The following is a 26,364-nucleotide window of genomic DNA, read 5'->3' as shown; positions in this document are numbered from 1 at the left end:
TTCATAATTCTCCCACATAAGTCATTTTCGGAGAGCTGGAGCTCGGGGAGCTCAAGAGTGTTGCCTGAGGTTCCAGGCAGTGAGTGGCAGAACCTGGATTTTTCTGACCCATTTATTATCGTCTGTCCAGTACTTTGTGGAGCTCTGAGCAGTGGGCACGAGGTGTATCGCCTCCATGGGAGAAAGGGTCAGGTTCTTCTGATTTGAGTAGCCTGCACTGAGCTTACTGAAAGGAACAGAATCCTTTGTCAAAAGTTGCAAGTGTTATGTGTAATCAACAATAACTGTGAAATAGGAGAGAATAAAGTGCTTGATAGCAACTCTAGTCTGCAAAAGAGCCCGATGAACTGGACCGATCTCAGGTCCCTGGTGATGGCGAGCAGTTTTGGTCCAGGGCTCAGCATGTGCTAAATGATGCGGTATAAGAATGAAAGGAGCCTGGCTGGCGTAGCTCAGTGGATTGAGTGCGGGCTGCGAACCAAAGTGTCGCAGGTTCGATTCCCAGTCAGGGCACATGCCTGGGTTGCAGGCCACAGCCCCCAGCAACCGCACATTGATGTTTCTCTCTCTCTCTCCCTCCCTCTCGCTCTCTCTCTCCCTCTCTCCTTCCCTTCCCTCTCTAAAAATAAATAAATAAAATCTTAAAAAAAAGAATGAAAGGAGCTACTGTACGGTGTTCAAGTCCTAACCACATACCAGACACACAGCACTCAAAGCGTGAAGATCCTGATCTCATGAGTTCTTTCAGCTCTGCTGTATCAGAGCCATGTTCGAGATGATGAACTCAGAGAGGTAAAGAATTTGCCCAAAGGCACCCAGCTTGTAAGTGGCAGAACTGAGATGAACTTGCAGTTGGCCTAAGTCCCAATGAATCGTGTTGTAACCCACATGCCCTTGGCCTTCCCTGCTTACTGCCGAGGGAAGTCTTCTGTTTCTGCCTCCCTTGGATTGCCTGCCGCTGTCACTGCTGCCCCCACTGCCGGCAGAGTCCTCCGCTCTGCCTAGTTAACCCCGGGTCAGCGGTGCCTGACTTTTCTATACACGCTGCCCCTGGCCATGGGGAAAATGCTGGCTGATTTGTAAAGGTGAATAAAATGCACAGAGGAAAAAATCATTCCAAGAGAACCTTTTATTTCCCTGTGGCATCACAAACACAGGAGAATGTTCTCATCCAGGAGATTCGAGCCTTAACTTCTAAATCGTTCAGCTGACTGGCAAAGGCACTGGCCCGGAGAGAGGTGCACGTTGGTCTGGGAGTGGGGGGCAGGACCCCACGCCTTTCCCCACAGTGAGCCCTGTGCTGTGTCGCCCGGTGACGTTCTGGAGTAGGATGTGGACAGGCTGGTTAAAGTGAACATCCTATGGCAGAAAGTCTGGATGTCTTGGGACGGGGATGACTCTCTCGACCAGGGAGTCTCAACATTTAATGGGAATCGCCCAGAAATCTTGAAAAATGCAGGTTCTGATTGTAGCTGGGAAAATGGCTAAGATTTTACACATGTAACAAATTCGTAGATGATACATGTCTTAGTCTGTTCAGGCTGCTGTAAAAAGATCATGCCATAGATTGGGGACTTCACCACCCCCAACAGACGTTTATTTCTCAGAGCTCTAAATGCCTGCGAGTCCAAGTTCAAGGCACTGGGGGATTTGGTGTCTAGTGTGGGCTCACTTCCTGGTTCACAGATGGTTGCCATCCTGCTGTGTCCTCACGGGGGGATGGAGCCAGAGAGCTCTCTGGGGTCTCATTCACAAGGGCACGAACCCCTCCCACCAGGGCCCCACCCTCATGAGCTAATCACTTCCCAGGTGCCCCAGCTCCTAATCCATCGCAAGGGGCTTATAACCTCAACATACAAATTTAGGGGGGTGTGAACATTCAGCAAGGCCAACGTCCTGATCCTCAGAGGACACTGATCGTTAGGCTGTGGAGGGCCTTGCTGTGCTGCGTTTACCTTGACTGTCCACTTCTGACACAGAGCCCCAGGCAGAGGCCTGCACCAGCTCTTCCTAAGCCTCCATGCGGCCTCTGCCTCTCGGGTGCCAGCTACACACTGGCGCTGACTCTGCGCATCTCTCCCCAAGGCTACACGTGGCGGTGCCACTGGGTGGTGCTGGTGCTGGGCGTGTTCACCCCCGTGGAAATCTGCCAGTGCCGCCCATCAGCACCTGTTTCAATAGCTTCCTCTCTGGTATTGCCTGTTGCAACCCAAATCCTATGCATTTAAATTTTTTCTTCCAGTATATTCAATTTCTGCAATATGATAGTGACATTTGAATATTTGTAGAACAGAAGTTTCAGGTTTCCCAGTGGGTTTATTTTCTAAGGTGTCCAGTCTCAGGCAGACACTGAGGGACATGCCAGGCCAGGGCTATGTAGCCTGCTTTATTCGCATGTGGTATCCATGTCCCAAAGCCGACAGTACATTTCTCGTAGGTGGGCAGAACTTGAACCTCATCCTGGAGCCCTTAGTGTGTGTGGGCCTCTATGTCTGGATGCATGCAGTAAGGACACTCACCACGGTTAATCCCTTAACCTCAAAAAGGCAACCACATCGCCGTAATTTAACTCGTCTCAATGGGGGCATGTGCCCTGAGGTGAAAACAGTCAACATACAAACACACATACGAACCTGGATGGATTTAGCACGTCGTGGAGAAGACGTGCCCTGGCTCAGGTGTCCGCAGTAGACGAGGGTTCAGGTTTGTGCCAATATGCATATAGTCCACCGCCAAGTGCACAGACACATGTGCATGTTTTATAGAGCGGAGAGAGAGGAGGAAGGGAACGGAGTGGGTTGGGACAGAGCACGGAATGAGGTGATCGCTTGCTAGGAAAAACAAGACGAAACCCACTCTGTGACAGACACTTGCTGAAACCAGCCTGACACGAAGTGGCGTTGCTGCTGCCGTCCGGGGCCTGAGAGGCTCAGCATCACGGATCGCAGATGGAGCGCAAAGCAGCCTAACTCCCGTGAGGTCGGCAGGACCTGCTTGGGAATGGAAAAATGAACTTTACCGAACGTGTGTTTCCCTCCCTGCCTTCTATGTGGTCTAATGAATGTGCTTAGGTGTAGGGAAATTTTTCCAAGACAGGCCGCAGAGGGGGTGGGGATGAAAAATGAGGAGGCCATTGATCATTAATAAGTGAATAATAACTGAAGGTTGGCTATGCATCTAAGATACGTCTAGGGAGAAAATGGCAAGGCCCTGGTGAAATCCCAAAGTTTTAATACAAGTCTTCCCTGAAACAAAAAAATGACTTTATTATCACGATTATTTTATTATTATTCACCGTGATGGAAAAAAAAACACAAAATTCAATTTGAAAATATACCAATCGGAGATCGAGCAGGAGTTTGACGTGTTTTATCCTTTAGCAAACCATCTGAATGCACATTGAGCTTATCAGCAACGTTCTGTCTATAAGTAACAATTCACAAGGCTAATGTCTGTGTATAACTTTCAACAGAGATGAATATAAACATCATGGAAAAATGTCGTCACTGCCTAGCATAAGTAACAGATATCGCAGATACGGGATTTCCAGTCAGCATTTTTATTTTCCCCCCTCCTCTTTAGCAATCACTATGGTAATATGTATGATTTTCACAGCTTCAGGAAAGACAGCGAAGTGTAATAAGATGGAAGTGGACGGAGTCAGAAGGCCGAGCATTGTTTAATCTGGGCTCTAACACGGCCTTGTCGTGAGAAACATTGACGTGTCAATTAAATCCCCCAGGCCTCTGGCTCTTTACCTACAAAAGGAGCATGCCTTTATTAGAAGGCCCACACGGTCCTACAATTACCTGATGTCATCGCCAGGCTCGGGTTTGGAAGTGAAAACCCACCCTGGCCCTGCAGCCTCACTCTGAGGCCCCCGACAGACAAAGAGGCGGGGTACATACGACCAGATCCTTCCGCTCTGCCCTCCCTGGGTCTGGAGGAGGGTCGGCCACAGAGCTGGCTGGAGGAGATGGGGGCAGCGGCCGTGCTGGGCGCTGCAGGAAGGGGCTCGCTGCAAACCAGAGGCTGGGAGAGGGACGGCTAGTGATCTGTCCACAGACTCCTGTCGCCAGTGAAGCTCACACCGTGTTTAGGGAACAGACTCCAACCCACTGCCTAATCCCAGTCATCCCTCGTGGGCCGAAACACTGTGAATGTAATTTGACTTTCATCTTGAAAACATGGAGTGACTTGGTCTTCCTAGGGGAATCAAATAGGCTCATAAAAGATCAGAATTTGAATTCAAACAGTGGTTTTACAGTCAAAGGTGGGAGTGCAACGGCCCCGCCCTACCCCAGGGTGCATCATCAGTAATATCTGGAAGTAGTTTTGCTTCTCCTGAGGGTGGCACTGGTGTCAGTAGGAAGAGAGAGTAGTGAAGCATCCCACAGTTTACAGGGCGATCCTCCGTGAGGAAGAATTATTCTTTGCAAAATGTCAAGAGCGCCAAGACTGAAAAACCGTGAATGAGGAGAACCTTCTTCCAACTCAGCTGACCCAGAGCGCTGCTCCAGATGAAGGAACTCTCGGCCACCCCCCATCTCAGGCAGGGTAACCGATGAGGCGCTGAAGCATCGCACGGGACCTGGAGATGGAACCTCAGAACATCCTCTTCAGGCCCATGGGCTTCTTCCCTGTAGCTCCCTGAAACGTGGTCAGCAGGGCCGGGGATCAGAACCCCCTGCAGTGACCTAGAAGCGAGCTCACCCACATGCCCTGTTCACTCCCCCGCCCCCATGCCCAGCACTGCTGAGCTGGGAACCACAGTCTTGCCGAGGGAGAGAAACCAGACTTGGCACATAGCAAGTACGTACCTTCTCTAAAGTCCCCATAAGGCCACAATGCAGGGATGTTTGGGGAACATGGCCCTTCACCAGACTGGGCACTTCCTGTGCCCCGAGTCCGCGGTTCTGAACAGAAGCGGTAACAGAACTGCAGAGAGGTCTTCACAGGACCCACGACCCCATAGAAGAGTTGCAAATACGAAATGACCAACCACGGGAGTCATGCGGCACAGCCATTTAAAATGTTCGTGTGGCTGTAAAGGCCGGACATGGGCCGCCTCCCCCGGCCTTGAGCTCAGAGTCGAACAGCCGTCAGAGGGCCAGCGCTCTGGGCTGGCCCAGCCATGGGGTGGCCTGGCATGACGTTCCCGCCTTGTCAGAGTCAGGCGGTGGCTCAGTCTTTGCAGCATTTGGCATTTGCGATACAAATCATCGCCTGCCACTTGGTAGGTGCCCCTGTAAGAGCGTGGCTCAGAAACGCCATCGGCTTTCACCGCAGAGAAGGGTGAGAAGGAAAAAGTGCAAATGTGTCCCCACTGTCACTGCCGTCCCACGGGGACCCTGAATAAGCCAGGCCAAGGCCACCTGGAAGAGCTCCTAAGCGCTGGATTTCCACTGAAAGCACGGGGCTCTGTGGTTTCACCTCTCGCTCCGCGTCAGGAGGAGCTGCTCTGGAGCATTAGCTCTGCTTTAGTTCGGGTTGCTTGGCCGCCTCTTTGGGTTTCACGGGGTTTTATTGTGCAAGTCTGAGACGGACAGCTGAGAGGCGGAAAGAGAACTCTTGGCGAGAATCTGGTGCCGACAGTCCATTCTAAGACCATTTCATTTATAGCAACGATCTTTCAGCTTACTCTCTGGCCCTTTGCTCAAGGAAAATGTTGTGCCAGTCCAAACTAGTTGTCTTAAGTTCAAAATTAAGTTAAATATTGAGGCTAAATCAAATGAAAGTAGTGGGGGGGAAGGATTGCTTTTTTTTTTTCACACATGGCTGCTTGTGCCTGGTGGTCGCGCTCGGGGTATGCCGGTGAATGAACTGCCCACCTGGAGCGTCTGGAGGGCCCAGAGGGGTGGGGGCTGAGAAGGCACACCCGCCACGCCGGGTGAAATGTGGCGGGCCAGTTGGGGCTTTGCTCCGATGATCTCCTGTGCGCTTGCAGACTGCCCCCGCTGAGCAGGAAGGGTGCAGGGAGCTGGGTGTGGGGGCAGACATGCTGATGATGGCAGGAACCTCCCCCCACCCCCTGCAGCAGAAAAACCCGCCTGCCTGGAAGGCTCGGTCGGTCCGTGTTTACAGACGCGGGGTTACTCAGATTTTCCGAGAACACTGGTAACAGTGCACGTAGAGCGAGATCAACATAACACACGAGCGGGTGAGAAATTCAGACGGTCCGATCTCCTAATCATCACCCCAGGTTTGTATCCAAGGCAACAGTGAGATTCCTTCCATTTAATCTCAGATTGGGAGGAGGAAAAGAAAAGAGTGTATTTTTAGTTACACAAATATCTAGCTACATAGCTTGCCCGAATTCCATTACAAAATTAAATAAAGCTCATAAATCTATGTCAATACAAACTCTCCTAATAAAACATAGATATGTCAAACAATATTTAACGCAAGACAAACTTATAGTCATGTTTATTTTCATTTTAAAAGGGGTCTTTGAAGTTTACTCAAAAAGTAAGCATAAGGTCCAAAGAAAGCCATAAACTTACCCTCAGTGGCCACAGTTATGTTATATCTGTAAGGGTAGATGCCCTGCAGGCATAGCTCTCACCCCTGGCTGTCCAGGAGAGTCAGCTAGGGAGCTTCTGCAGAGCCCTGGCGTCTCCAGAAAGACTCCCGAGACTCTGACCCTGCTGGTCTGTGGTGCAGCCTGGGTGCAGGATTTATTAAAGACTCCATGCACTTACCGTGTGCTGCTGCTGGGCTTGGGGGGGACCGCCACAGGTGGTCGGAAACTTACAGCGAGAGCATTGTGCTGTATCATGAAGTTGTTAATGGAATGCATGTTTTTCCCCCCTCTATTAATGATCTTCTGTCATCCATTCAGGGGAAACAAATGGTCTCTGTTTCAATACGTGTCATTTGTATAGACTGACCTTGAAAAACATTATCTCTTAATTAGAGAGTCTCCCTTTCTGGCCCTCTCTTTCCGCATGCAAAAGGCGAGGAGTACAGGGCAAGGAGGGAAGAGAAGTCATTTGTACAACTAAAGATTCAAGGGTTAAAGCCACATAAATCTTTACCTGTGGGTCAATATTTTGATAAGCAGTAAGCAGCGTTAATGAAGGATTTACAAATAAAGATTGTCTGAGGCAGTTGTTTATTCTTCCTCTTCTAGAATGCGGCATGTGTTTTAAGCCATTTTCCGTCCCCAGCATATAAAATGTACGAGGGATGCTTCAGATGCACTGGTCACGGCCCTAGGTTGAAGCACATTTTCAATTCAAATCTATGCAGCCTGGAAAGCTCCTAGCCTCTCCGATCATCGATACATTGTAAGCAATTTGGGAATCTGGTGGACAAATCCATCCTAACAAACCTCTCAGGACCTCCTGAAGGACCCACAGTTCTTATAACTTAAACATCTTCTATGAGTAGGGGTGTGTGTGTGTGTGTGCAACACATGTGTGCATGTGTGTGAGTACACACTTGGTTTATCAGTCCCGTCACTTGGTCTCTTTCCTATTATTTCTATTACAGGCATACTGGTTTACTGTTTATTAGCAAATTGCTTATTTTTACTACTCTAATGAGAATAATTATTGTCGGTCGAAAGAGAATAATATGGATGCACGGAGCCCAACTTTGAACGTGTCAGTGGTGCCGGCGTGACAGGTAATGAGGCAATTTGGCAGAACATCAGAAACTAATTGAGCCCAGCTCACATCAAGGGGGCCTGCTCAGCGGAGGCTGTGCCTCCTGAAAAGAACAGAGGAAATAAGGGAGACAATGTGACATGTACAATTTTAATTGGGAGCTCTAATTTAAAATATTTAAAAGCATATTTAAAATAATTTGTGAGTCCATACAGCTGCTTGCTTCCCCAACTAATTAAGAATAGTCAGCAAGTCGTATTATGTCCGGATGTCACAGTCATGAATTATTGAAGCCCCCACACGTATAAGTGTACTTGTACCTTGAGGCAAGATCAAGTTTAGTTGAACAGGAGGAAATGGGAAAGAAACAATCCTCAGGACTGCAAAAGGGTAGGTGATTTCCAAGGCAATATTGTTAAAACCATTAAGAGTGTTATGTTAAATTGCCGATTTTGAAAAATTGAAATAATATTTAAGTATGTTTCAGAGTACGTCCGCTAAGTAAAACTTGAAATGCAATATAGACCTATGGTGGTGCAGTGCTTTTTTATTTTTTATGTTTGATGCTTTGCTCTGCTGTTTCAGTTGTTTGGTTCCAGGTCTTATACATAGTATGCAATGATTCTAAAGACAGCGTTTTTAAAAACCTGAAATTCTCAGTTTCTAGGGTTGCTTAAAATTGATGATGATTGATAATTTAGAATTCTTCACTATGTTGCTTCAGAAAAGAAAAAAAGAGAAATTTAGGGGAGAAAAAGAAAAAATATCTAATTTTACTGCTAATGTATTTATACTTTGGCAAGAAAGCACTGGTAAAGAAGAATCTTGTAAAATTGGAGACCTGCTAATTGCAAGTGCATTCACAGTATGCTAATGACACAAAACAACTTTTCTAAAGCTGTAGCAGCATGTCTACAACTTATTTTAGGAGCCTTAATGTGATTTCTCAAAGACAATACTATAAATTAAAATGTTTACTCGCATTTGTTATACAATTGCAAACAATATTGACGGTGACTATTTTGAGAACATGATGCTTTAGCATGGTTTTCTTATTCAACTTTGTATTATCATCGCAGATTTCCAAAAGGTAGCAAATGTAATGAGTTAGTCTTATGCAGCACTTAATATTCCAAGAGTTCTCAGCAAAGGGGAAATATTTAACAAGATAAGTAGAAAATTCTCGGGACCACAGGTAAGAAAGAGAAGTGCAGGACAAAAAGGAGAATCTGAGTGGATGAGAAAAGAGGGATGTGAAAGAAGGCAAAGACCAGTCGTTTTATTTTAACTGGGGTCTGGAGAAATGAATGAAGGAGCCCAAAACCTGCTGGGAGGAAAATAGCACCAATGATATTTTGCAAGTCATCTATTAGCCAGGGTCTTCAACCTGTCTTGCAGAATTGCAGAGAGAAAGCAAAGCTGAGGAAAGTGTTGTCCTCAAACAAAGAACACTAAGACTGAATTTTTATTAACTATATGCCTAGGTATAGCATGCACAACCCATACACCAGATAGGCACACACTCACCACATGTATGCTGCATGTATCCACACACATGCACATCACACATGCACACATATCAACGTGTGTATCACATGTGTGTGATACACAAGGTGCATGGGTGGCATATTTCCACATGTGTCGTGCATGTACAGATACTGCACACATACACATACACACTGGATATGTATCTATACTGCATTGTGTGCAGTTACACTGTGCATGCATGCATAAACACTGCATGTGTAACACACACACAAGACATGCGTATATAATGTGTATGTGCATGTATGTCGGGAATGCACATGTATTGCACACACACATATGCACCAGGCATGTATATATGCTGGTACAGAATGCATGCATGCACGCATGCATAGTGCATGTGTGCAGGCATGCATATGCAATACACAAGAGCACATGCACACTGGGCATGCATGCATAACACAATGCATATGTACACACATGCACACATGTACATCAAGAGGTCTTAACACATCAGACATGTCCAAACGTCCTGAAGACAGGTGCACTGGCTCCACCTTTTCTAACTTATGTTCAGGTTGTAAATGATAAAAAAAGGTGTCACTCAACTGGTTTGGTCTTTGCTCTTGAGATGGGCTCTTTTATGGTATAACCTTCCTTACTCTACCTGTGAACAGAACTGAAAAACTGGCCCATTTTACTTCTCCATGAAACACAGCCTTATTATCTCCCACTTTCCAAAGGAAGTCATCAATCTCTACCTAGGTCATAGACTTTTGATTTCCATCCAGGTAACATTAGGAGCACACAGCCTTGCTACCTGTGTGGTTTTTATATTAGCATCGTGAGTGAGAATCAGCCCCGAATACACATACATTTGGAAAGGAGTACAAGGGAACTCAGGAATGCCTTCCCTAGATGTAAGTGCTTAATGTTTGTTTTATAGCTCAAAAGCTTTTCATAAAAATCTGAATTTCATCAGAATTCCATGCCATAAAATCATTACCTCTGTTAATCACCTCCACCCCTGCCTGTTGTAGGAACACTTAAACAGAGCTATTTCATTTCCTGAAGTAGCTCCGAGGGTTCCTCAGTAATGCTTCATAAATAGTTATCGCTGCGTATACCGGTGCTCATTTAAAAATAATTTATACCTAATTCATATGCCTCACCCCAAGGATTCGCATGATGTAAATACACGCTGGAAGTGAACCCCCGAACATATGGGCCGATGGGTCTGTTAAGTTACAGTTCTTTCTGGAAATCACGCCGAGTTTCCCAAGACAAAGGAATCACGTCACTATTCTATGACTATGTAAGTTCTTAGAAAATGCGTAACTCTCAAACTGATAATGCCTTTGTATATATGCATTCACGTTGTTCTTTGTGTTTAAAACTGTAATGTTTACTTTTATAGACGTTATGGTACTTCAGACACCGACAGTTTGCTTTCGGTGGGTCACAGTGATTCAAGGAAGAGAAGGAAAACCTGGGGTAGCCTGATCTTGGTACTCCCCTCCCACTGCACAGGATCCAATGTTTGCAAGTGTGTTTTATCTGTGAAAGGTGTCTTAAAGTCAAGTGGACATACGTCTTTTATATTTTAAATTCAGCAATGGGGGGAGACAAAAATGTCATAAGTGCGAAGTTCTCACAAATTGTTTCCTTCTGTACTTTTTCAGAACTAACCTTATTTTCTTTAGGAAACCCAGGCAAACTGTCTTATCAGTAGCATCTGTTTTCCTTAGTTATAATTATTTCATCATTTATGTCTCATTCTTTTTAAGGATGGAGGGAAATCAGTGTTTATGTTTCATGACATAGAAATACCTATAGCAAAACCTTCCATAGCATGGTGCTCCTCAAAGCATATTGTACTTTACACCTTTTTCTGGACTCAGTATTAGCAATGAAGTCATAACCCTCCACCCCCCAATACGTGATTTTTAATTTGGTTTTCCTACAGATATGCAGTGCTCAATGACTCAGATCTCTGTGTCAAAAAATAATTGTAAAAGCAATTCAATAAAAATCAAACAGCCACTTTTTTTGTAAAATATATTTTTCTCTCCAGTTTGAACAGTTTTATGATGCAGGTAGATTTTGTGACAACCCAGTATAACCCAGACAATATACTGTTCCTTTACTTTTGCATTTAAACTGCTGGTTTGATTTTTTCCAAATGGGAGACAAGTCTACTATTTTAAATGAACACATGAACTTCAATTAGCCTGCAGCCAAAAATTCTCAGGAGCCTATAGGAAAGAAGATTAGCTGGCATTTAATCACAGGGGATGCTGGTTAAAGATAGTGTGATTTAGAAATATAATTAAGGCATTTTAACTACATCAGCCCCTTTTTATCACAAACTCTCAAAAACTTTTGGTGCCTCGTTGCAGGTTTATGACAGTATTGTAAATGTCAGCCTGGCGTGGCAAATAGCAGCTTTTCCAGGAAAGTCATCCGGTGTCTCAGACGCTAGCGAGTGTCCAGTGAAAGATGACTCCCGTCAGCCAAGACTGTAGCCCGCAGCTACACTCGGTGTGTTATTACTTTAATCTAGTTATTGCAGCCTTGAAGTGTGGGCGAGCAAGCTGAGGGAGGAAGTGTCAAGAGCGCAGTCTAGTCTGATCATTGGGAATTGCTAGGAATGGGGAGAAACGTCCCCTACATTCTTCCCTTTGATGGTCTCTTTTGGAACATGTCAACACTGATTGGAGAAGTAGCGTTACCTAATGTAAGAGAACATTTAGAGTTTACCACAGTGCAATGCTGCCTTCCAGAATCAAACTGGGAGATTTATCCAAAGATATGCCAGGAGGTCGATAATTACATAGGCTGAGAATATAAAATCAAATATAGCTATCAGCACGAAAATGAGAAAACAATAGTATTCTTACAGAATGTATTATGGATTGCTAATTATAAAACTTCTTTAGTTTACATTAGTGTGAGTGTATGAAGACTTGCAGATAATTCTAAAAAAATCATTATAAAATGCATTAATAAGAAGTTGAGATATCATAGGTGAATAATTAACCATTGAATCTAAATAAAAACAAACTATAAGACAATAATAAGTGTCATTTATAGGTCAGTATTATTAAATCAATAAGCTGCATTTGCCATTTTATCGCTGATTAAGGAGCTAGAGTCAGAATTTTCACCTTTTTATATATAACTTATAAAAATGCACTATATTATATATTATATTTTATATTAGAACTTATAAAATGCACATGTACAGATAACACACTGGAGACATGTTGGAAGTCACAGTACAAAATACTTTTAAAATACTTTTAGAAACTGAAAAGACTGGAAATTCTTTTACTTGAGTTAAGTCTTTTCAAACTAAGCACAAAGATTACCCAAAATATGCATGTTATTTAGTGCCAAGGATGTCTTGCTTCTAAATGCTGCAGACTTATGAATGATTTTGGATTTTTAAAAAAACTTTAGTTTCAGAATATGGCTCCAAAATATTACCTTGTCTTATAAAAGAAATAGACTATGTTTGAAAGACAATTCTAATTTATTTCATCATACATCTTGTATTAATTATATGCTATTGTGTATATGTACCTACTACCCTTGAAAAAGTAAAAGTAAAGCAATATGTTTCAAAAAAAGTCACTCATGATACTTTACCTTTTTTGACATATTGAAGATGATGAACAAAAGGGAAACAGCAGTTTGTTAGGTGAAGAAGAGAAAGTTTGCAGTAATAAATGTGTGCACGCAGCAGAATGACAGAATAATCTTGTTCATCACTGGCTGCCTCTACATGTTTAGTTAATTTATTCACACACCTCCCTAGTCATCAGAGTTCATGTTAAAACCCTACCTCTCACCCTCTTCCTGAAGAGTTTGTTCCGTGTTTCGCATTCTGTTGTTCCGCGTTTCCTTCCTAGCCAGGATTCTAGGAGGTGCTCTGAGGGGAGACACCTGGTGGGTTTAATTAGATTGCATCTGGCGACAATTAAGAGCGAAGAATAAAAGTTGAACCAGCTCTGATAAGTCTAAGTGACTTCGGTTTTTGTACCGATTCAGTCCACGAGAAAAGATTCCCTACAGCTTGGGGGGTGGGGGGGGGCGCGGGGGGACAGTGAAGACTCCATGGAAAGGTTTCAGGGGCAGGTGTCCAAGCCTCGACTTTGAGAACCTGCGCCCACACTTCCCCAACAGAGGGGCTCTGTGGTGTGCGCAGCACATGAAAGCAAAACCTGTTGGACTCGTAAATGCGCCGAGAACACTTCTGTGAAGTTGGATGCTGACTGAGGGGGTGGGGAGCTGGAAAGGGGGGTGGGGGGGTGAACATTTGGTCAAAGGCTATTTCTGAGTAGTGTTTTATTCAGTCCTGGAAACTTAAGTCCCAGGTTCGGGTCAGAATTTAAAGAGATGGCACTCACTGGGTGGCCCACCCTCCTTAATCAGATTAGACGTGGAATTGCGGCCCCTGCTAGTGCGTCCAGTGTCACGAGGGCAGCGATTTGCTGGCTCTTTCTGCAGCCCGTGGGCAGCCCGTGGGCATCAGAGGCCGCCTCTCATCGCACGCACTGTCTGTAACGGTCTGCTGGGGCTCACGGCCCTGTTGGCGGGCATGGGCAGGTCCCAGGCAGAGCTTCTGTTTTTATTTTTAAACTTTGAAAACGAGATGATTTTCCTCATCTCTGGAACAACGATAAAATCCCGAAATGTTTCTCCCACCTCTCCCTCCACCCCTGCCCTTTGCTAACTCCCGATTTGTGTTCGGAGGTGAGACTGTTGTGATGAATCGGATGAGATGCGCATGGTGGTTTCGCTGGGTTGTTGCTATCATTAGTATTTTGTTGTTAGACTCGAGTTAGAGCCTTTTGGGTGGAAAGTGCTGACGAGCCAGATAAGAGCGCCCCCACCCCCGCACACAATATGTTCTGTGTTCCGCACTGTCTCGTGCACACTCGGGTAATTTCTAAAGCTGAGTGTTTCTAGAAAACTTTGTTCTGCAAATGCAGCTATAATTCCCCCCCCAAAATCCCTTTCACAGTTCAATCAAAGTATACCTAATCAAATCCTTGACTAGAATATGCTATGGAATTGCATTGCCACAGACGAGTCACGTGTAGCTCAGATTATCCTGTGATTTGTTTGCATCCGAGTCTACTTCAGAAAGAGGGAGAAGGAGCTTTGTTGGAGGGGAACCGATTTGGTAAACACAGCATCGCCACTAATGCCGACCAGGACTTAAGGCGAAGGCCTCGGTATCCAGGCCGTGCGACCCACTTCCTGTGACAATGGAAACGACCCCCCACCCCTGGCCAGTGTGGCAGCCACTGGCTGCGCGTGGCTGTTCAGCACTTGGCACGCCGCTGGTGCGATTCAAGGGCTGAGTTTTTAATTTTACCAGATTCTTTCATTCAGCAATTGTCTACTGGTGGGCTGGAAGAATTTTTTTAAACAGGCAACTCCTGAATATTTAGTCATGGGCACCGACCTCTTTTCCCATGGATTGTCCAGTAAAATAGTGACAACAGCCAACACAGCACTAGCTGTCTGGTGTGAGTGAATCAAAATTGTACCCTATGTTGTCAGATCGGCAAAAAAAAAAAAAGTTATCTAGTTTTTGGTGCGCTGGAGAATTTTAGTAGCTAGTGTTTGTGTGCCCTGAGATGGGACAGTTTGTCAATCGCTGCTTTAATTTGAGTTTAAATAGCCACATGGCTGGCCTCTAGGGGGTTACCCCGTGGGCTTGGTGCCAGCCCCTCCTGCAGCAGACTCACACAAGAAGGCAGAACGAACGTCTCTGATGGTTTCATCTCTTCTTTTCTTATGTACTTGCATTCAAACCCCCTTGAGAACACGACTGGAGCCCTGGCTGCTGGGGCTGTGTGGGTCGGGTGTCCTGCAGCAAACCAAAAGTTCGCTGGTTCGATTCCCAGTCCGAGCACAGGCCTGGGCTGTGGGCCCGGTCACTGGCTGGGAGTGTGCAATCCATGTATCTCTCTCTCGTCGATGTTTCTCTCCCTCTCTTCCCCCTCCCTCGCCCTTCCCTTGCCCTCTCTCTAAAAATAAATACATAGAATCTTTTTTTAAAAATATGAACAATTCTCAAGGTAAAAAAAAAGAAAATAAGAGCAAGGGCTTACCTTTTGGGGACTTTTCATAAATACGTTCTAAATTAAATTTAAGAAGCCGTATAAAAAAGACTTCAGAAGGAAAATGTGTTGCTTGGGTAATAATCACCAGGGAGAGAAAAAAAGGGACCTGGGGAATAATTCAGTACGGTGAGAAGAAGGGCTCGCGAGGGCAGTGGCTGTTTTAGCTATCTTTGTGCAACACAGTAGGAGAACTCCCACCCCACTGGGTCCGAGTGGCGGAAGGACGTGGGAGGACACGCAGGTGGAGCGTCTGAGTTTGGGGTCAGCGTCAGCCGCAGGGGCCTCCGGAGCCGTCCGGGGAGCAAAGCAGAGGGCCGCTCAGAACCCAGCGCTGTCCCCGCAGAAGCCCGTCCCCTGTCCAAGCCTGGCTTGCTCCTCTGGTTTGGGGCACTTTGCCCGATTGCCTCACAAGGAAAGGACTGGCCCCCATTCCTTGCTGGTCGCCGTGCTGAGCATTTTTAAAGGCCTGGCTCTTGTCTTCCACATGTGACCCCAACGCGGAGCTATTCCTATTTCCATCCCAGTGGGAATGAGCATGCCGGCTGACAGGTTGCAGGGACGTTCTTGGCCCACATTTACTGAGTCCCCGAGATCTGGACTCCAGCCTAGGGGGTCCATTCTATCTGTTTCTCCGAGGAGAAGGAGTTGATTCAGATTTCCATCGTGGAGAGCCCCACGGTGATTTTCATCCGGCTACACGTAGAGACAGGGGGCGAATCTGATCTGGGAAACAAACTAAAAGCCATCATTTGCCAACCTGTCATTTCTCGGAGAACTAGCTCAGCCGAGGGAGGCCTCGCTAGACCACGTGGCGTGATCAGGCCCGTCCGTCTGCTTCCCGGACAGCTCCCTCCTTTCAGACCCCAGGTCCGCCCCGCCCACGGAGCCTGCGGGGCACGTGCGGGGCTGGAACAGGGGAGTGTGCCCCTCAGCCCCAGCCATCATCACTTCTCAGATTGAGCCTGGGAACTAACCTTTCCATCCTCTTCTTTGCTAAATTCGGAAAGCATATTCAATGGAGACTGACTCGTTTCAAGAAAGGGATTCTAATAAAATTGTTACGGCTTTCTTTCTATAAATTTCCATTGTGTTTTCTCCCATTACCTTTTAGCCCCCGTGTACCACCCGACCCCGCAGTCACCACACTGCTGTACGTGCCCATGAATCCTTTTTTCTTTTTGCCGGATCCCTCCGCCCCCCTAACTGTACCCCTCCCCCCACAGAGCTGTCATCCTGGTCTCTAGGAGTCTGCCTCTGTTTTGCTTGGTGGCTCGATTTGTTCCTTAGACTCCAATTTGAGTGAAATAATATGGTATTTGTCTTTCTCTGACTGGCTTATTTCACTTGAAATTAAATGTGAATTGGATGTATCCTGCTTCTGCTCCATCATGCTCTCTCAAAAACCGTTGTCCACCACCTCAGACACCGGTGCACCTTTGAAAGTAGTGAGTCCAGTGTTCTGTGGGGACTCAGAGGGTTAATGGACCACCAAGTTCAAGGTCTGACTTTCAACAGCCAGAGAGCTGCTCGTCATCCAACCAAATAAACAGCCCCAGAGTTGGAGTTTTCTCAACTTTTCTCATGTATCAAGTAATACAACCATGTGGCTAAGGAATGGAGGATGCCTTTGCAATCACCCCACTCAGTCTCCTCATTTTGCTGATGCTCGGAGAGGTCAACTGGCTGGTTCAAGGCTGCAGGGCTCAGAGGCCAGGGCCAGAGGGAGGTCCTGAGGCAGGTCCCCCTGCCTCTCCTGATGCACCGGGTGGTGGTTTTCCCACTGGAGCCCTCGTTCTTGCCCATGATCTCCCCAAAGATCAGCTTTGTCCATTCCATTGGGCATGAGTAATAGTTTTTCCAAATATTATTCCCATAGGTTCTAAATAACTGAATTATCCCTAAACCGTGGCATGTTAAAATCAGACGGTAACATTTGACATGGAAGTGTATCACCCTTTTTGAAAGCTATTCTGAAGATCTCATTATAATGACACGTTGTGGTATCTCTCAGTGCCCTCTGCGAGCAGGGCCGTGTGTACCTGGAGGGACTGGCAGCATGAGGGGACACTGGTGTGCAGCCAAAGCGGCTCCTCTGTGAGTAACGCTATTTGCAGACCAGGCTCCTCTGCCCTGTCGCCCTGTAGGGCCGAGGGAATGCCGGGACGTGGGTGTGTGAGGCTGTCTCTCCTGCAGCGGCGGGGGGGCTGCTGTGGTTGGGGCTTGGTCCCCAGCCCCCATCGGGTCCCCTCTATTCTGCCGTAATCTCCAAGTCCCTTCCATCGCCTGGGGCACGATTAAAGTTCTTCCAGGCAGACTCCCCTGACCAAAGTGTCACGTACACAATAGGAAAAGTTCGCCTTCAGGAAATGGTTTCTCTCTTCTTACCCTCGGGAAACGCTGAGGCTGGAAGGTGGTTCCTGAATGAGGCAGGTTTGCCATTGTACAGAGAGTGATGCAGGTTTACATTTCCAAGACCCAGTGGAAGAAACTCTTACCTTCCTCCAAAAATCGATCCAGATGTATTTATGTTTTCTGCCATCCTTGAAGGGAAACAGTAAAGCACTCCAAGGACATTGGCAGGTAGGCTTTTCAGAGCTCCATCCCGGACCGGTTGTCAGAATCCTGGATGCCGTTCAGCGCGTTGAGACTATTTGACATGGGCTCACAACCGAAGCCGTCCACCCACCTCTCCATCGGAAGTTCCTGCGGGGCACATTTTACTTCCACAGCAGCTCTGCGAGCCTCGGGCAGGGGTTTTAAGGAAGCTGGAAGGCCAAAGGCTATACTAATTGATTCTTCCACTTAGCAAGGCTAACTCTGAACTGGCACCATCCACAGAAAGCTGATAAAATCTTCCCGGTCTCTGAAGAAGGATGCTCTCACGTACACAAGGGTATTTCGCTTACAGCATCCAGCACCTAGCCTGGGGAGCTGTGCATCGTCTCTGATGGAACCTTTATTTTTTCTGCTCTTGCACAGACCCAGCGTGCGGGGCTTGGTTTCTGTACGTCTTCTCTGAAGAAACTTTGTGGTAATGACATAGACGGGACATATTTTGACTGAAAATATGTGCGGTGTACTATAGAAACCAAAGACAGGTACAACTTACAAAAACTTGATTTTTTAATGAAAAAAAAAATGAGTCATTGACTTTGAAAAATTCGTGAAATACCCTGAGAAATGTTACAATTCAAAATGCACCCTGAAAATTATTGCACATCCTTTTTAATATAATATGACTTTTAAAAAGTCTTTCTTTTTAGAGCATTTTTTTACATTTACAACAACATTGCAAGGATGTCACAGACGTTTCCCATAGACCATCTGCCCTCACACATGCGTAGCTTCCCGGTTATCAATATCACCCACCGGAAAGGTACATTTTTTTTTAACAAGGATGAACCTCCACGTTATAATCACCCAAAACCCTTGGGTTATCTTAGGGTTCACTTTTGCTGTTGAACACCCAGTGGATTTGGATAAATGTGTAATGGAGTGTATCCATGCTTACAGAGTTGTGTGCATAATGATTTCTCAGCCAATGGCAGCACACTTGTACCACGGTGGTCCCATCGGATTTATTAAATAGATGGAGGCCTATTTAGACCATCTGTTATTTCTCGTATGCATTTTGGTAGATGCTATGTTTCAAGGAATTAGTCCATCTCAACTAGGTTGTCAAGTTTGTGGGCATAGAGTTGTTCATAGTACTCCTTTATTATCCTTTGAATTTCCGTGGGATCTATCGTGATGTCCCTTTCATTTATTTTACCAGTGATCCGTGTCCTTTCTCTTTCTTTTGCTTAGTTAGCCTGGCTAGAGGCTTATCCATTTTATTGTTCTTTTTCAAGAACTAGGTTATGACTTTATTGATTTTCTTGTTTTCCATTTCATTGACTTCTGCTCCAGTTCTTACTATTTATTTTCTTCCATTTACTTTGGAATTGATGTGCTCTTCATTTTCTAATTTCCTAAGGTCAAAATTTAGATGATTTAGATCTCTTTTTGTAAGATATGTATATATTAATCTGTACATTTCTACATAAGTTCTATTTTCTCTACATTCTGCACATTTTTATAACTTGTGTTTTCTTTTAGTTCAATATATTTTAAAGTTTCCCTTGAGGTTTGTATTTTGACATATTATTTAGAAGCATGCTGTTTAATCTCCATGTATTTTGGGATTGCCCAGTTATATTTCTGCTATGGATTTGTAGTTTAATTCCAGTGTAATCTGAGAGCAGACATTGCATGATTTGTATTCTATAGTAGGATTTTTGAAAGGGTAGTTAAGTAAATATTAGGCAGTGTTTTCTGAGAATATAATCCTGCATTTTCCCTTGCATGGAATTACATTCTGGCAATGTATAGAAAAATTTTCTAAGACCCATAAAACAGATGCATCAAAACTTATCTTTTAGCCCTGGCTGATGCGGCTCAGTGAACTGAGCACCACCCTGCAAACCAAGGGGTTGCTTGTTCGATTCCCAGTCAGGGCACATGTCTGGGTTGCGGGCCTGGTCCCCGGTAGGGGGCGCTTGAGAGGTAACCACACAGTAACTTTCTCTCCCTCTCTTTCTCCTTCCCTTCCCCTCTTTCTAAAAATAAATAAAATCTTTAAAAAAGTACGTGTCTTTTAGAAGTTATCTGCTGTATGCACTTATTTTATGGGCACATATAGTAATACTTTTCGTTTTATGGAGTGAATAAAAACTGAGGAAATGTTTAGCTACATCACTTCACTGGCATCATATCAGTCGGTATCTGGGCCCAGAGGAATGTTCAGATGTGAAAGGAAAGGGCCTTCGAGGTTAAGTCAGACCTCCACCGTGATGAGGGTCATTGAAATAGGGCTCCTGCAGCCGTCCGCCAAAGTCACTCACAAGGTTTCCTAAGGACTCAGAACCACATCCTGGATGTTCGGGCTCACTGTCATTTGTTCTAGAAACAAGAGTAGGTTTTTCTTACCTTGAAGATATTGGACTTTGTCCACAAAATTATATACTCAGATATTAGCAGTTCTTAAATATGACTAACTTCATCCTTGTTACATATCTTTTTTCAGTATATACCCGTCTTCCTTTTGCCAAAATCTTTCTTAATCCTAATATTCGAATTGAGTGCATTAATTGTCTTGGTGCTCAGAGACACTTAGCTGTTACATTTCTCTTATTTTTCCTTATAGATGGAATTATTTTTGCTTGCTTTTTACAACAATGATAAAAACAGAGATAAATGATTGGTTCCTCACTTTCTACTCTGTGAACTTATCTTTATTTACTAAATCACCTGCTTGATGCTTCACTTAACCTCTCCCCTACTAACACAGATATACCCAGTTAGAACATTTTCTGTGAAAAAGCTCTTTATTTGAAAGAAATAAAGCATGTTCGTATTGACCTTCAAATGCTAGTAGAATTTAATTAGTAAACTATAAATTATAGTTTATTATAAATGTTACATAGAGTATAAAGGAACACAAAAATAGGAATTATTTGAGAGATTTTTTCTAAACAAGCCATGCAGAAATATCAATACATAGAGTTGCAGAAGGTGATATTTTGTGATTGTGAACTTATGGCTTATAAACTGTGCAAATTATCTCCAATTCTTAACGACTCCAGGTCAAAAAGAAAACATTGTGCTTTTAAAGAAAATGGAACTCTAAAGTGGCCATAGTCCACTATCAAAACGATCTAAATAATGCAACCTAAATAAAGCCGCACCTCAAATGTGTGTGGAGAGTAAAAGCGTAAGTGTTCATCAGCGGGTGGAAGCATTGGTAAACCCTTGAGTTAAGAACCAGCAACGTGTAATGAGGGCAAAGGGCTTCCTCATCTGACGTCAACTTTTATCTAGGGGTCGTGTTCCTCAGGGTTTCTCTAGTGCAGAGGACACTGCGGCTGTGCTTGAGTTTAAGGAAGAGGCCTCCCAGTTGTTACCCATGACCAGCAAACACAGGGGAGAGTGAGGAGGGGTGCCAGTTGGTGCCTGGCCCTCTGTAGAGCCAGTTCTGAACTCTTGCTTTGCTCCGGTCCCACCTCGCATCTCAACTTGTCCTCCTGCAGGTTTCCCTGCCATCTGTTCTTTCTATTGGCTGTTGCATGTATACACACACACACACACACACACACACACACACACAATCTCTCTGAAACACTTCCCACCCCCTGTGCCACCCTAGCCGGAGCCATCATATTGTCTCACCAGGAATAACGCAATGGCCTTCTGAGAGCTGGTCTCCATGACCTCCTGCTTCTTAATTCCCCTAACGTCCACCAGGGATACAGCAGCAGCACTGACATCCATACGATGGTCACATGGTTATTGAACCCTGGTTACTGAACCATGTGATCCTGCACTCAAGCACTCCCATTGGCTGTCATTGCCATTCATAAAAGACACAATTCCTATGATGGCAGGTGAGACCCTTACAACTGTCCAGCGCCCACCCCCGCCCCCTTTCTTCATTCTGCTGTAGGTTTGCTGGGGTAAAAGCCTTTGTTCCGATTCTTCTTTCGGCCAAAGGCTTCTCTCTCGTATTCATATAATTAATGCCCCACTTACAGTCACTGATCAAATGTCTCTTTTTTTAACCAAGTCTTCCTGGGCAATTATCTTTAAAATTATAGTCCACTCCCTTTCTCTTTCCCTACACTACGAATCCCTCTTACCTTGTTCTGTTTTTTAATATACTTATTACTAGCATGCTATATAATTTATTATTCATTGTGTTTATTAAATTGTGTTTGTCTCCCCCAGTGAGGCTGTGAGCCACAGAAGTGTATTTTCTAACATATCCCCAAGGTTCTAAGTCAGTACCTGGCACACCCTGGGCGTTCATTAACTATTGATATTTTGCTAAGAATTTGTCATTACTTACTGCTAGAAATTCCAAGAGAGGAGCTCAATATCCTCTCAATGATTAAGGTATTAAACCCTCAACAAGTATTTCTGGTATTTGCTCAAATTGAAAACAGGTGTAACGCCATGGCAACCTTAGGAAAATTAGAGGGTGATGAAATACATCTGTGGTACCGTCCGTCCTATACCTTGCCAGGCTCAGCACAGGTGGTAAATAATTGGATTTTTCACCTTTGCATCCTATTACTATATACTGAGAACTTTTCTTTCTCCAGAAGCATGGGGAGTGCCGTAGATAGAATTCAGGGTGAGGTTAGATAGACTTATATTCAATTCAGTTACTAATTATTATACATGACCTCCAACGAGCTGACTCATCCCACACAAGTCACTATGTTCTTGTTAGTAAAATGGAATAGATTATCTAATTCTCATTTTGTAATAAAGATAGTATGAGAAAAAATTGGACCACATACAGTACAGTGCCTGAATGTAACAGACACTTAGTAGACAAGAGCCATTGATTATAAGACTTTTAGATAGGATTCACAGTTTAAAGGGACTTTTATAATATATCATTTCATTGGATTATCTCAGTATACCTGTGGATTAACTTTTTTTTTTAAATCTGTTGACTTCAACAGCCCTTGTGCCTCCAAATAAATTACTTGAGGTAACTAAAAATATATTGAATCAAATTGTGCAATAAAAAGATACTAAAATGGAGCCCCTGGCTGGCGTAGCTCAGTGGATTGAGCACGGGCTGCAAACCAAAGCATCGCAGGTTCGATTCCCAGTCAGGGCACATGCCTGGGTTGCAGGCCACAGCCCCCAGCAACCACACATTGATGTTTCTCTCTCTTTCTCCCTCCCTTCCCTCTCTAAAAATAAATAAATAAAATCTTTTTAAAAAGGTACTAAAATGGGAATAGGGTACCTAAATTTATGTTGAAGGAGGAGATTTCAAATATAGTAACCACATTGCTAAATGTTTATATTGTATTTCATTTTTAAATTTAGAGCTGACTTTCCTGGCTTCTGAAACAAGATGGGCTACATGATTATTTATCAATTATTTAAAGGAACATGTCAATTCTTTCATTAGAGAACTTTCTACACCAAACTGAATTTTAAAGACTTTTATTGTATTGGATTTATGTAAACAATATTGGACAACATAAGAAAGTGTTCAAACATTGCATTGCGGAAATCGCAGAAGGCATGCTCATTAGAAGGAAACTCAATCAAGTGTGTCTTACAGAGAATTAAGGTAAAAGGGTTATTATTAGGACTTAGACAAAACCAGGAAGCAGATGGAGACCGTAGCCTTGTTATACTGCCAGGTTCACATGGCATTTCTCTTAACCATGCACGTTATGCCTATGGTTTGTTTTCAGTGTAAAAAATGGCAAGTGAGCCCTGGCCAGGAGGCTTAGGTGGTTGGAACATTGCCCCATACACCAAAATGCTGCGTGTCCGATCCTGGGCAGGGCACATACCTGGGTTGCAGGTTCGGACCCCAGTCTGGGCATGAATGGAGGCAACCAATTGATGTTTCTCTCTCACACTGATGTTTCTCTCTCTCCCTCTGTCTCTCTTTCCCTCTCTCTCCCTTACCCTCTCTCCCTCCCTTCCCATCTCTCTAAAATCAACAATCATATTCACAGGTGAGGACTTAGAAAAATGGCCTTTGCAAGTGAGATATTTTGTTATAAATGATGAACCAGAGGTGTAGTCTCACCTGAGTAGTCAAGCCCCTCCAACCTAGGGAGGAGCTGGAAATAAACAAGTTCTGGCTCAGTCTTTTCTTTTCTTTTTAAAGTCTTATTTATTTATTTTTTACAGAGAGGGGAAGGGAAGGAGAGAGGGAGAGAAACCTCAGTGGGTGATTGCCTCTCATGTGTCACCTAGTGGGGCCCTGGCCCACAACCCACATGTGTCCTGACTGGGAATCGAACTGGCAGCTCTTTGATTCTCAGGTCGGAACTCAATCCACTGAGCCACACCAGCCAGGGCTCTTTTTTTTATTATTGTTGTTCACTTACAGTTGTCCCCATTTTCCCCTCGTTACTCCTCCTGGCCCTACCAGCCCCCACTCCCACATTCAACGGTCCCCCCTCTTGTCTTTGTCCGTGGGTCCTTCATACAGGTTCCACGACCCTTGTCCTTCTTTCCCTGTCACCCCCCTACCCCCACCCCTCTCAGTCTGTTCCCATAGCCAAAATCAGTGCTTTCCCGTTGGTGAAATAAAGTCGTGAAAAGGAAGCGTCAGTATTCGTAGAGCGGGACAGCCTTCCAGCGGGACCTTTCCGAGGTCCGATCGCACCTGCTCTTTAAACGCTTGATGCCACTTTTATTTTCATTTCTTTTTAGTCTTTCCTATCAGGAATAGTCAGTTCAGGAAGAAGAAATAATACAATCAAGATGCATATTAATGAACACAGATGAAGGCATAATATTCGTTATGGCAAGGCATACTTGATAAACCTGAGAGTCATTATCTGTTCCATTTGTCAAATTACAAAATTAGAATTCTCTGTTCTTTTTGATTCAGCTCTAGAGGAAATATTGTGGGTTTTAGTAGCTCTCATTTTAAAAAGTTGCAATATGTGTTAAAATTTTCTGTATACTTATTTGGGGGAGCCAGTTTACAAATGTACAGGACCTTAAGAGTGTCACATTAGAGTCAAAGTATATAAAATTAAAGCTGTAGGTAAACTTTAAGACTCTGTTTTTACCAAATTTTATTGCCAGAAGAGTATGTTTATCAGTGTAGAATTAGAGGGGGGAAGGCAGGGGATCTATGCTTTCCAGTTTGACAAATGACACAGATGCAAATGGTGTCAAATGTGTGTCTCAAATCCTATCAAATATTGTTTGCTTCATCATTAACATTTAACAGGATGTAGGATGGCTCACTTAAGTGGCCATTGGTTTATTCTTCCATTAAGAACAAAGGTGGTTTGCCCTGGCTGGCATAGCTCAGTGGATTGAGCGCGGGCTGTGAACCAAAGCATCGCAGGTTCGATTCCCAGCCAGGGCACATGCCAGGGTTGCAGACTACGGACCCCAGCAACCGCACATTGATGTTTCTCTCTCTCTCTCTCTCTTTCTCCCTCCCTTCCCTCTCTAAAAATAAATAAATAAATCTTTAAAAAAAAAAGAACAAAGGTGGTATGCTTATAATTACATCATGTAAATAGAGGAAGAAATGATATTGCTCTTGAAAACATACATACAGATTGTTTGTATTTCAGGAGTTTTATTTTTAATTGTATGCATCAAACAATGAACTTTTATTAATATTTAAGTTAATAGTTTCTGTTTATTCTCTGAGTCATGTACTTTTAAATTCATCCACTCAGCATACATTTATTTAATGCCTTCCAGGTGTCCGCCATTTTTCTAGGCACTGGGGATACTGTAAAAAAAAAATTGGGGGGAGAGGGGAAAGGAGCCCTCTTTTCTGAAGCTTCCATTCTAGAGTGAAAAATAGGCAATAAATTAGTAAACATAACACTTGCTGAGTAGTCAGTGATACAAAGATAAATGAATTTGGTGAAAGTATAGAAAATACAGGGGATGCCTTTGGGCGGGGCAATCCAGAAAACTTCTCTGAGAAATGGCAGTGCACACGGGAAAGGATGGCCCGTGAAGACATCTGGGAGGAAGACCCTCAGGAGGACAGAGATCACCGTGTCCGACAAGCTGCAAGGCTGGCTGGGTGGAAGGACTCCAAGGTGCAAGGTGAGATCAGGAAGGTGCGTAGAGACCAGGTCACGTGGGACCTCGCAGGTGATGGTCAAGTTTCAGATGCTCTTCCTTACTGGGATGGGGCATCATTAGAAGGTGCAAAGCCAGATAGTAATATAGTATGACTTTAAAGGAATACAGGGGAAGGGGGGCAGGGTCTCCGTAAGGGTGAGCAACAGGGGGAGTGAATAGGGGCATCTGTAATAGTTTAAACAATAAACATAAAATGGGTATAATCATACAAAATAGAACAGTTCTTGTTGCTGGCTCTGTTGAACAGAAAACGGGTGACCGAAGTGGCTTTCCGAGTAAATAGGGGCGTAGGGACGATGCGCTCCTTGACCTCAGACGAAGAGTTCATCACGGTGGCCGGTGGTATCAGGTGATGGCTGTGGCCATAGGCAGGAGAGGCGAGGCAGCCCGACTCTTTCACAGGTGGAGTTAGTGTGAAGGGGAAGGACAAGACGACAGGCCGGGCCATAGATCTTCGGTGTGAGCCACTCAATGCACGG

This window comes from Phyllostomus hastatus, unplaced genomic scaffold, assembly GCF_019186645.2.
Source record: "Phyllostomus hastatus isolate PE091 unplaced genomic scaffold, TTU_PhHast_1.1 phas_scaffold_46, whole genome shotgun sequence".
NCBI classification, from domain to species: domain Eukaryota; kingdom Metazoa; phylum Chordata; class Mammalia; order Chiroptera; family Phyllostomidae; genus Phyllostomus; species Phyllostomus hastatus.
The sequence above is the reverse complement of the archived record's forward strand: the minus strand, read 5'-3'. Positions refer to the sequence as shown.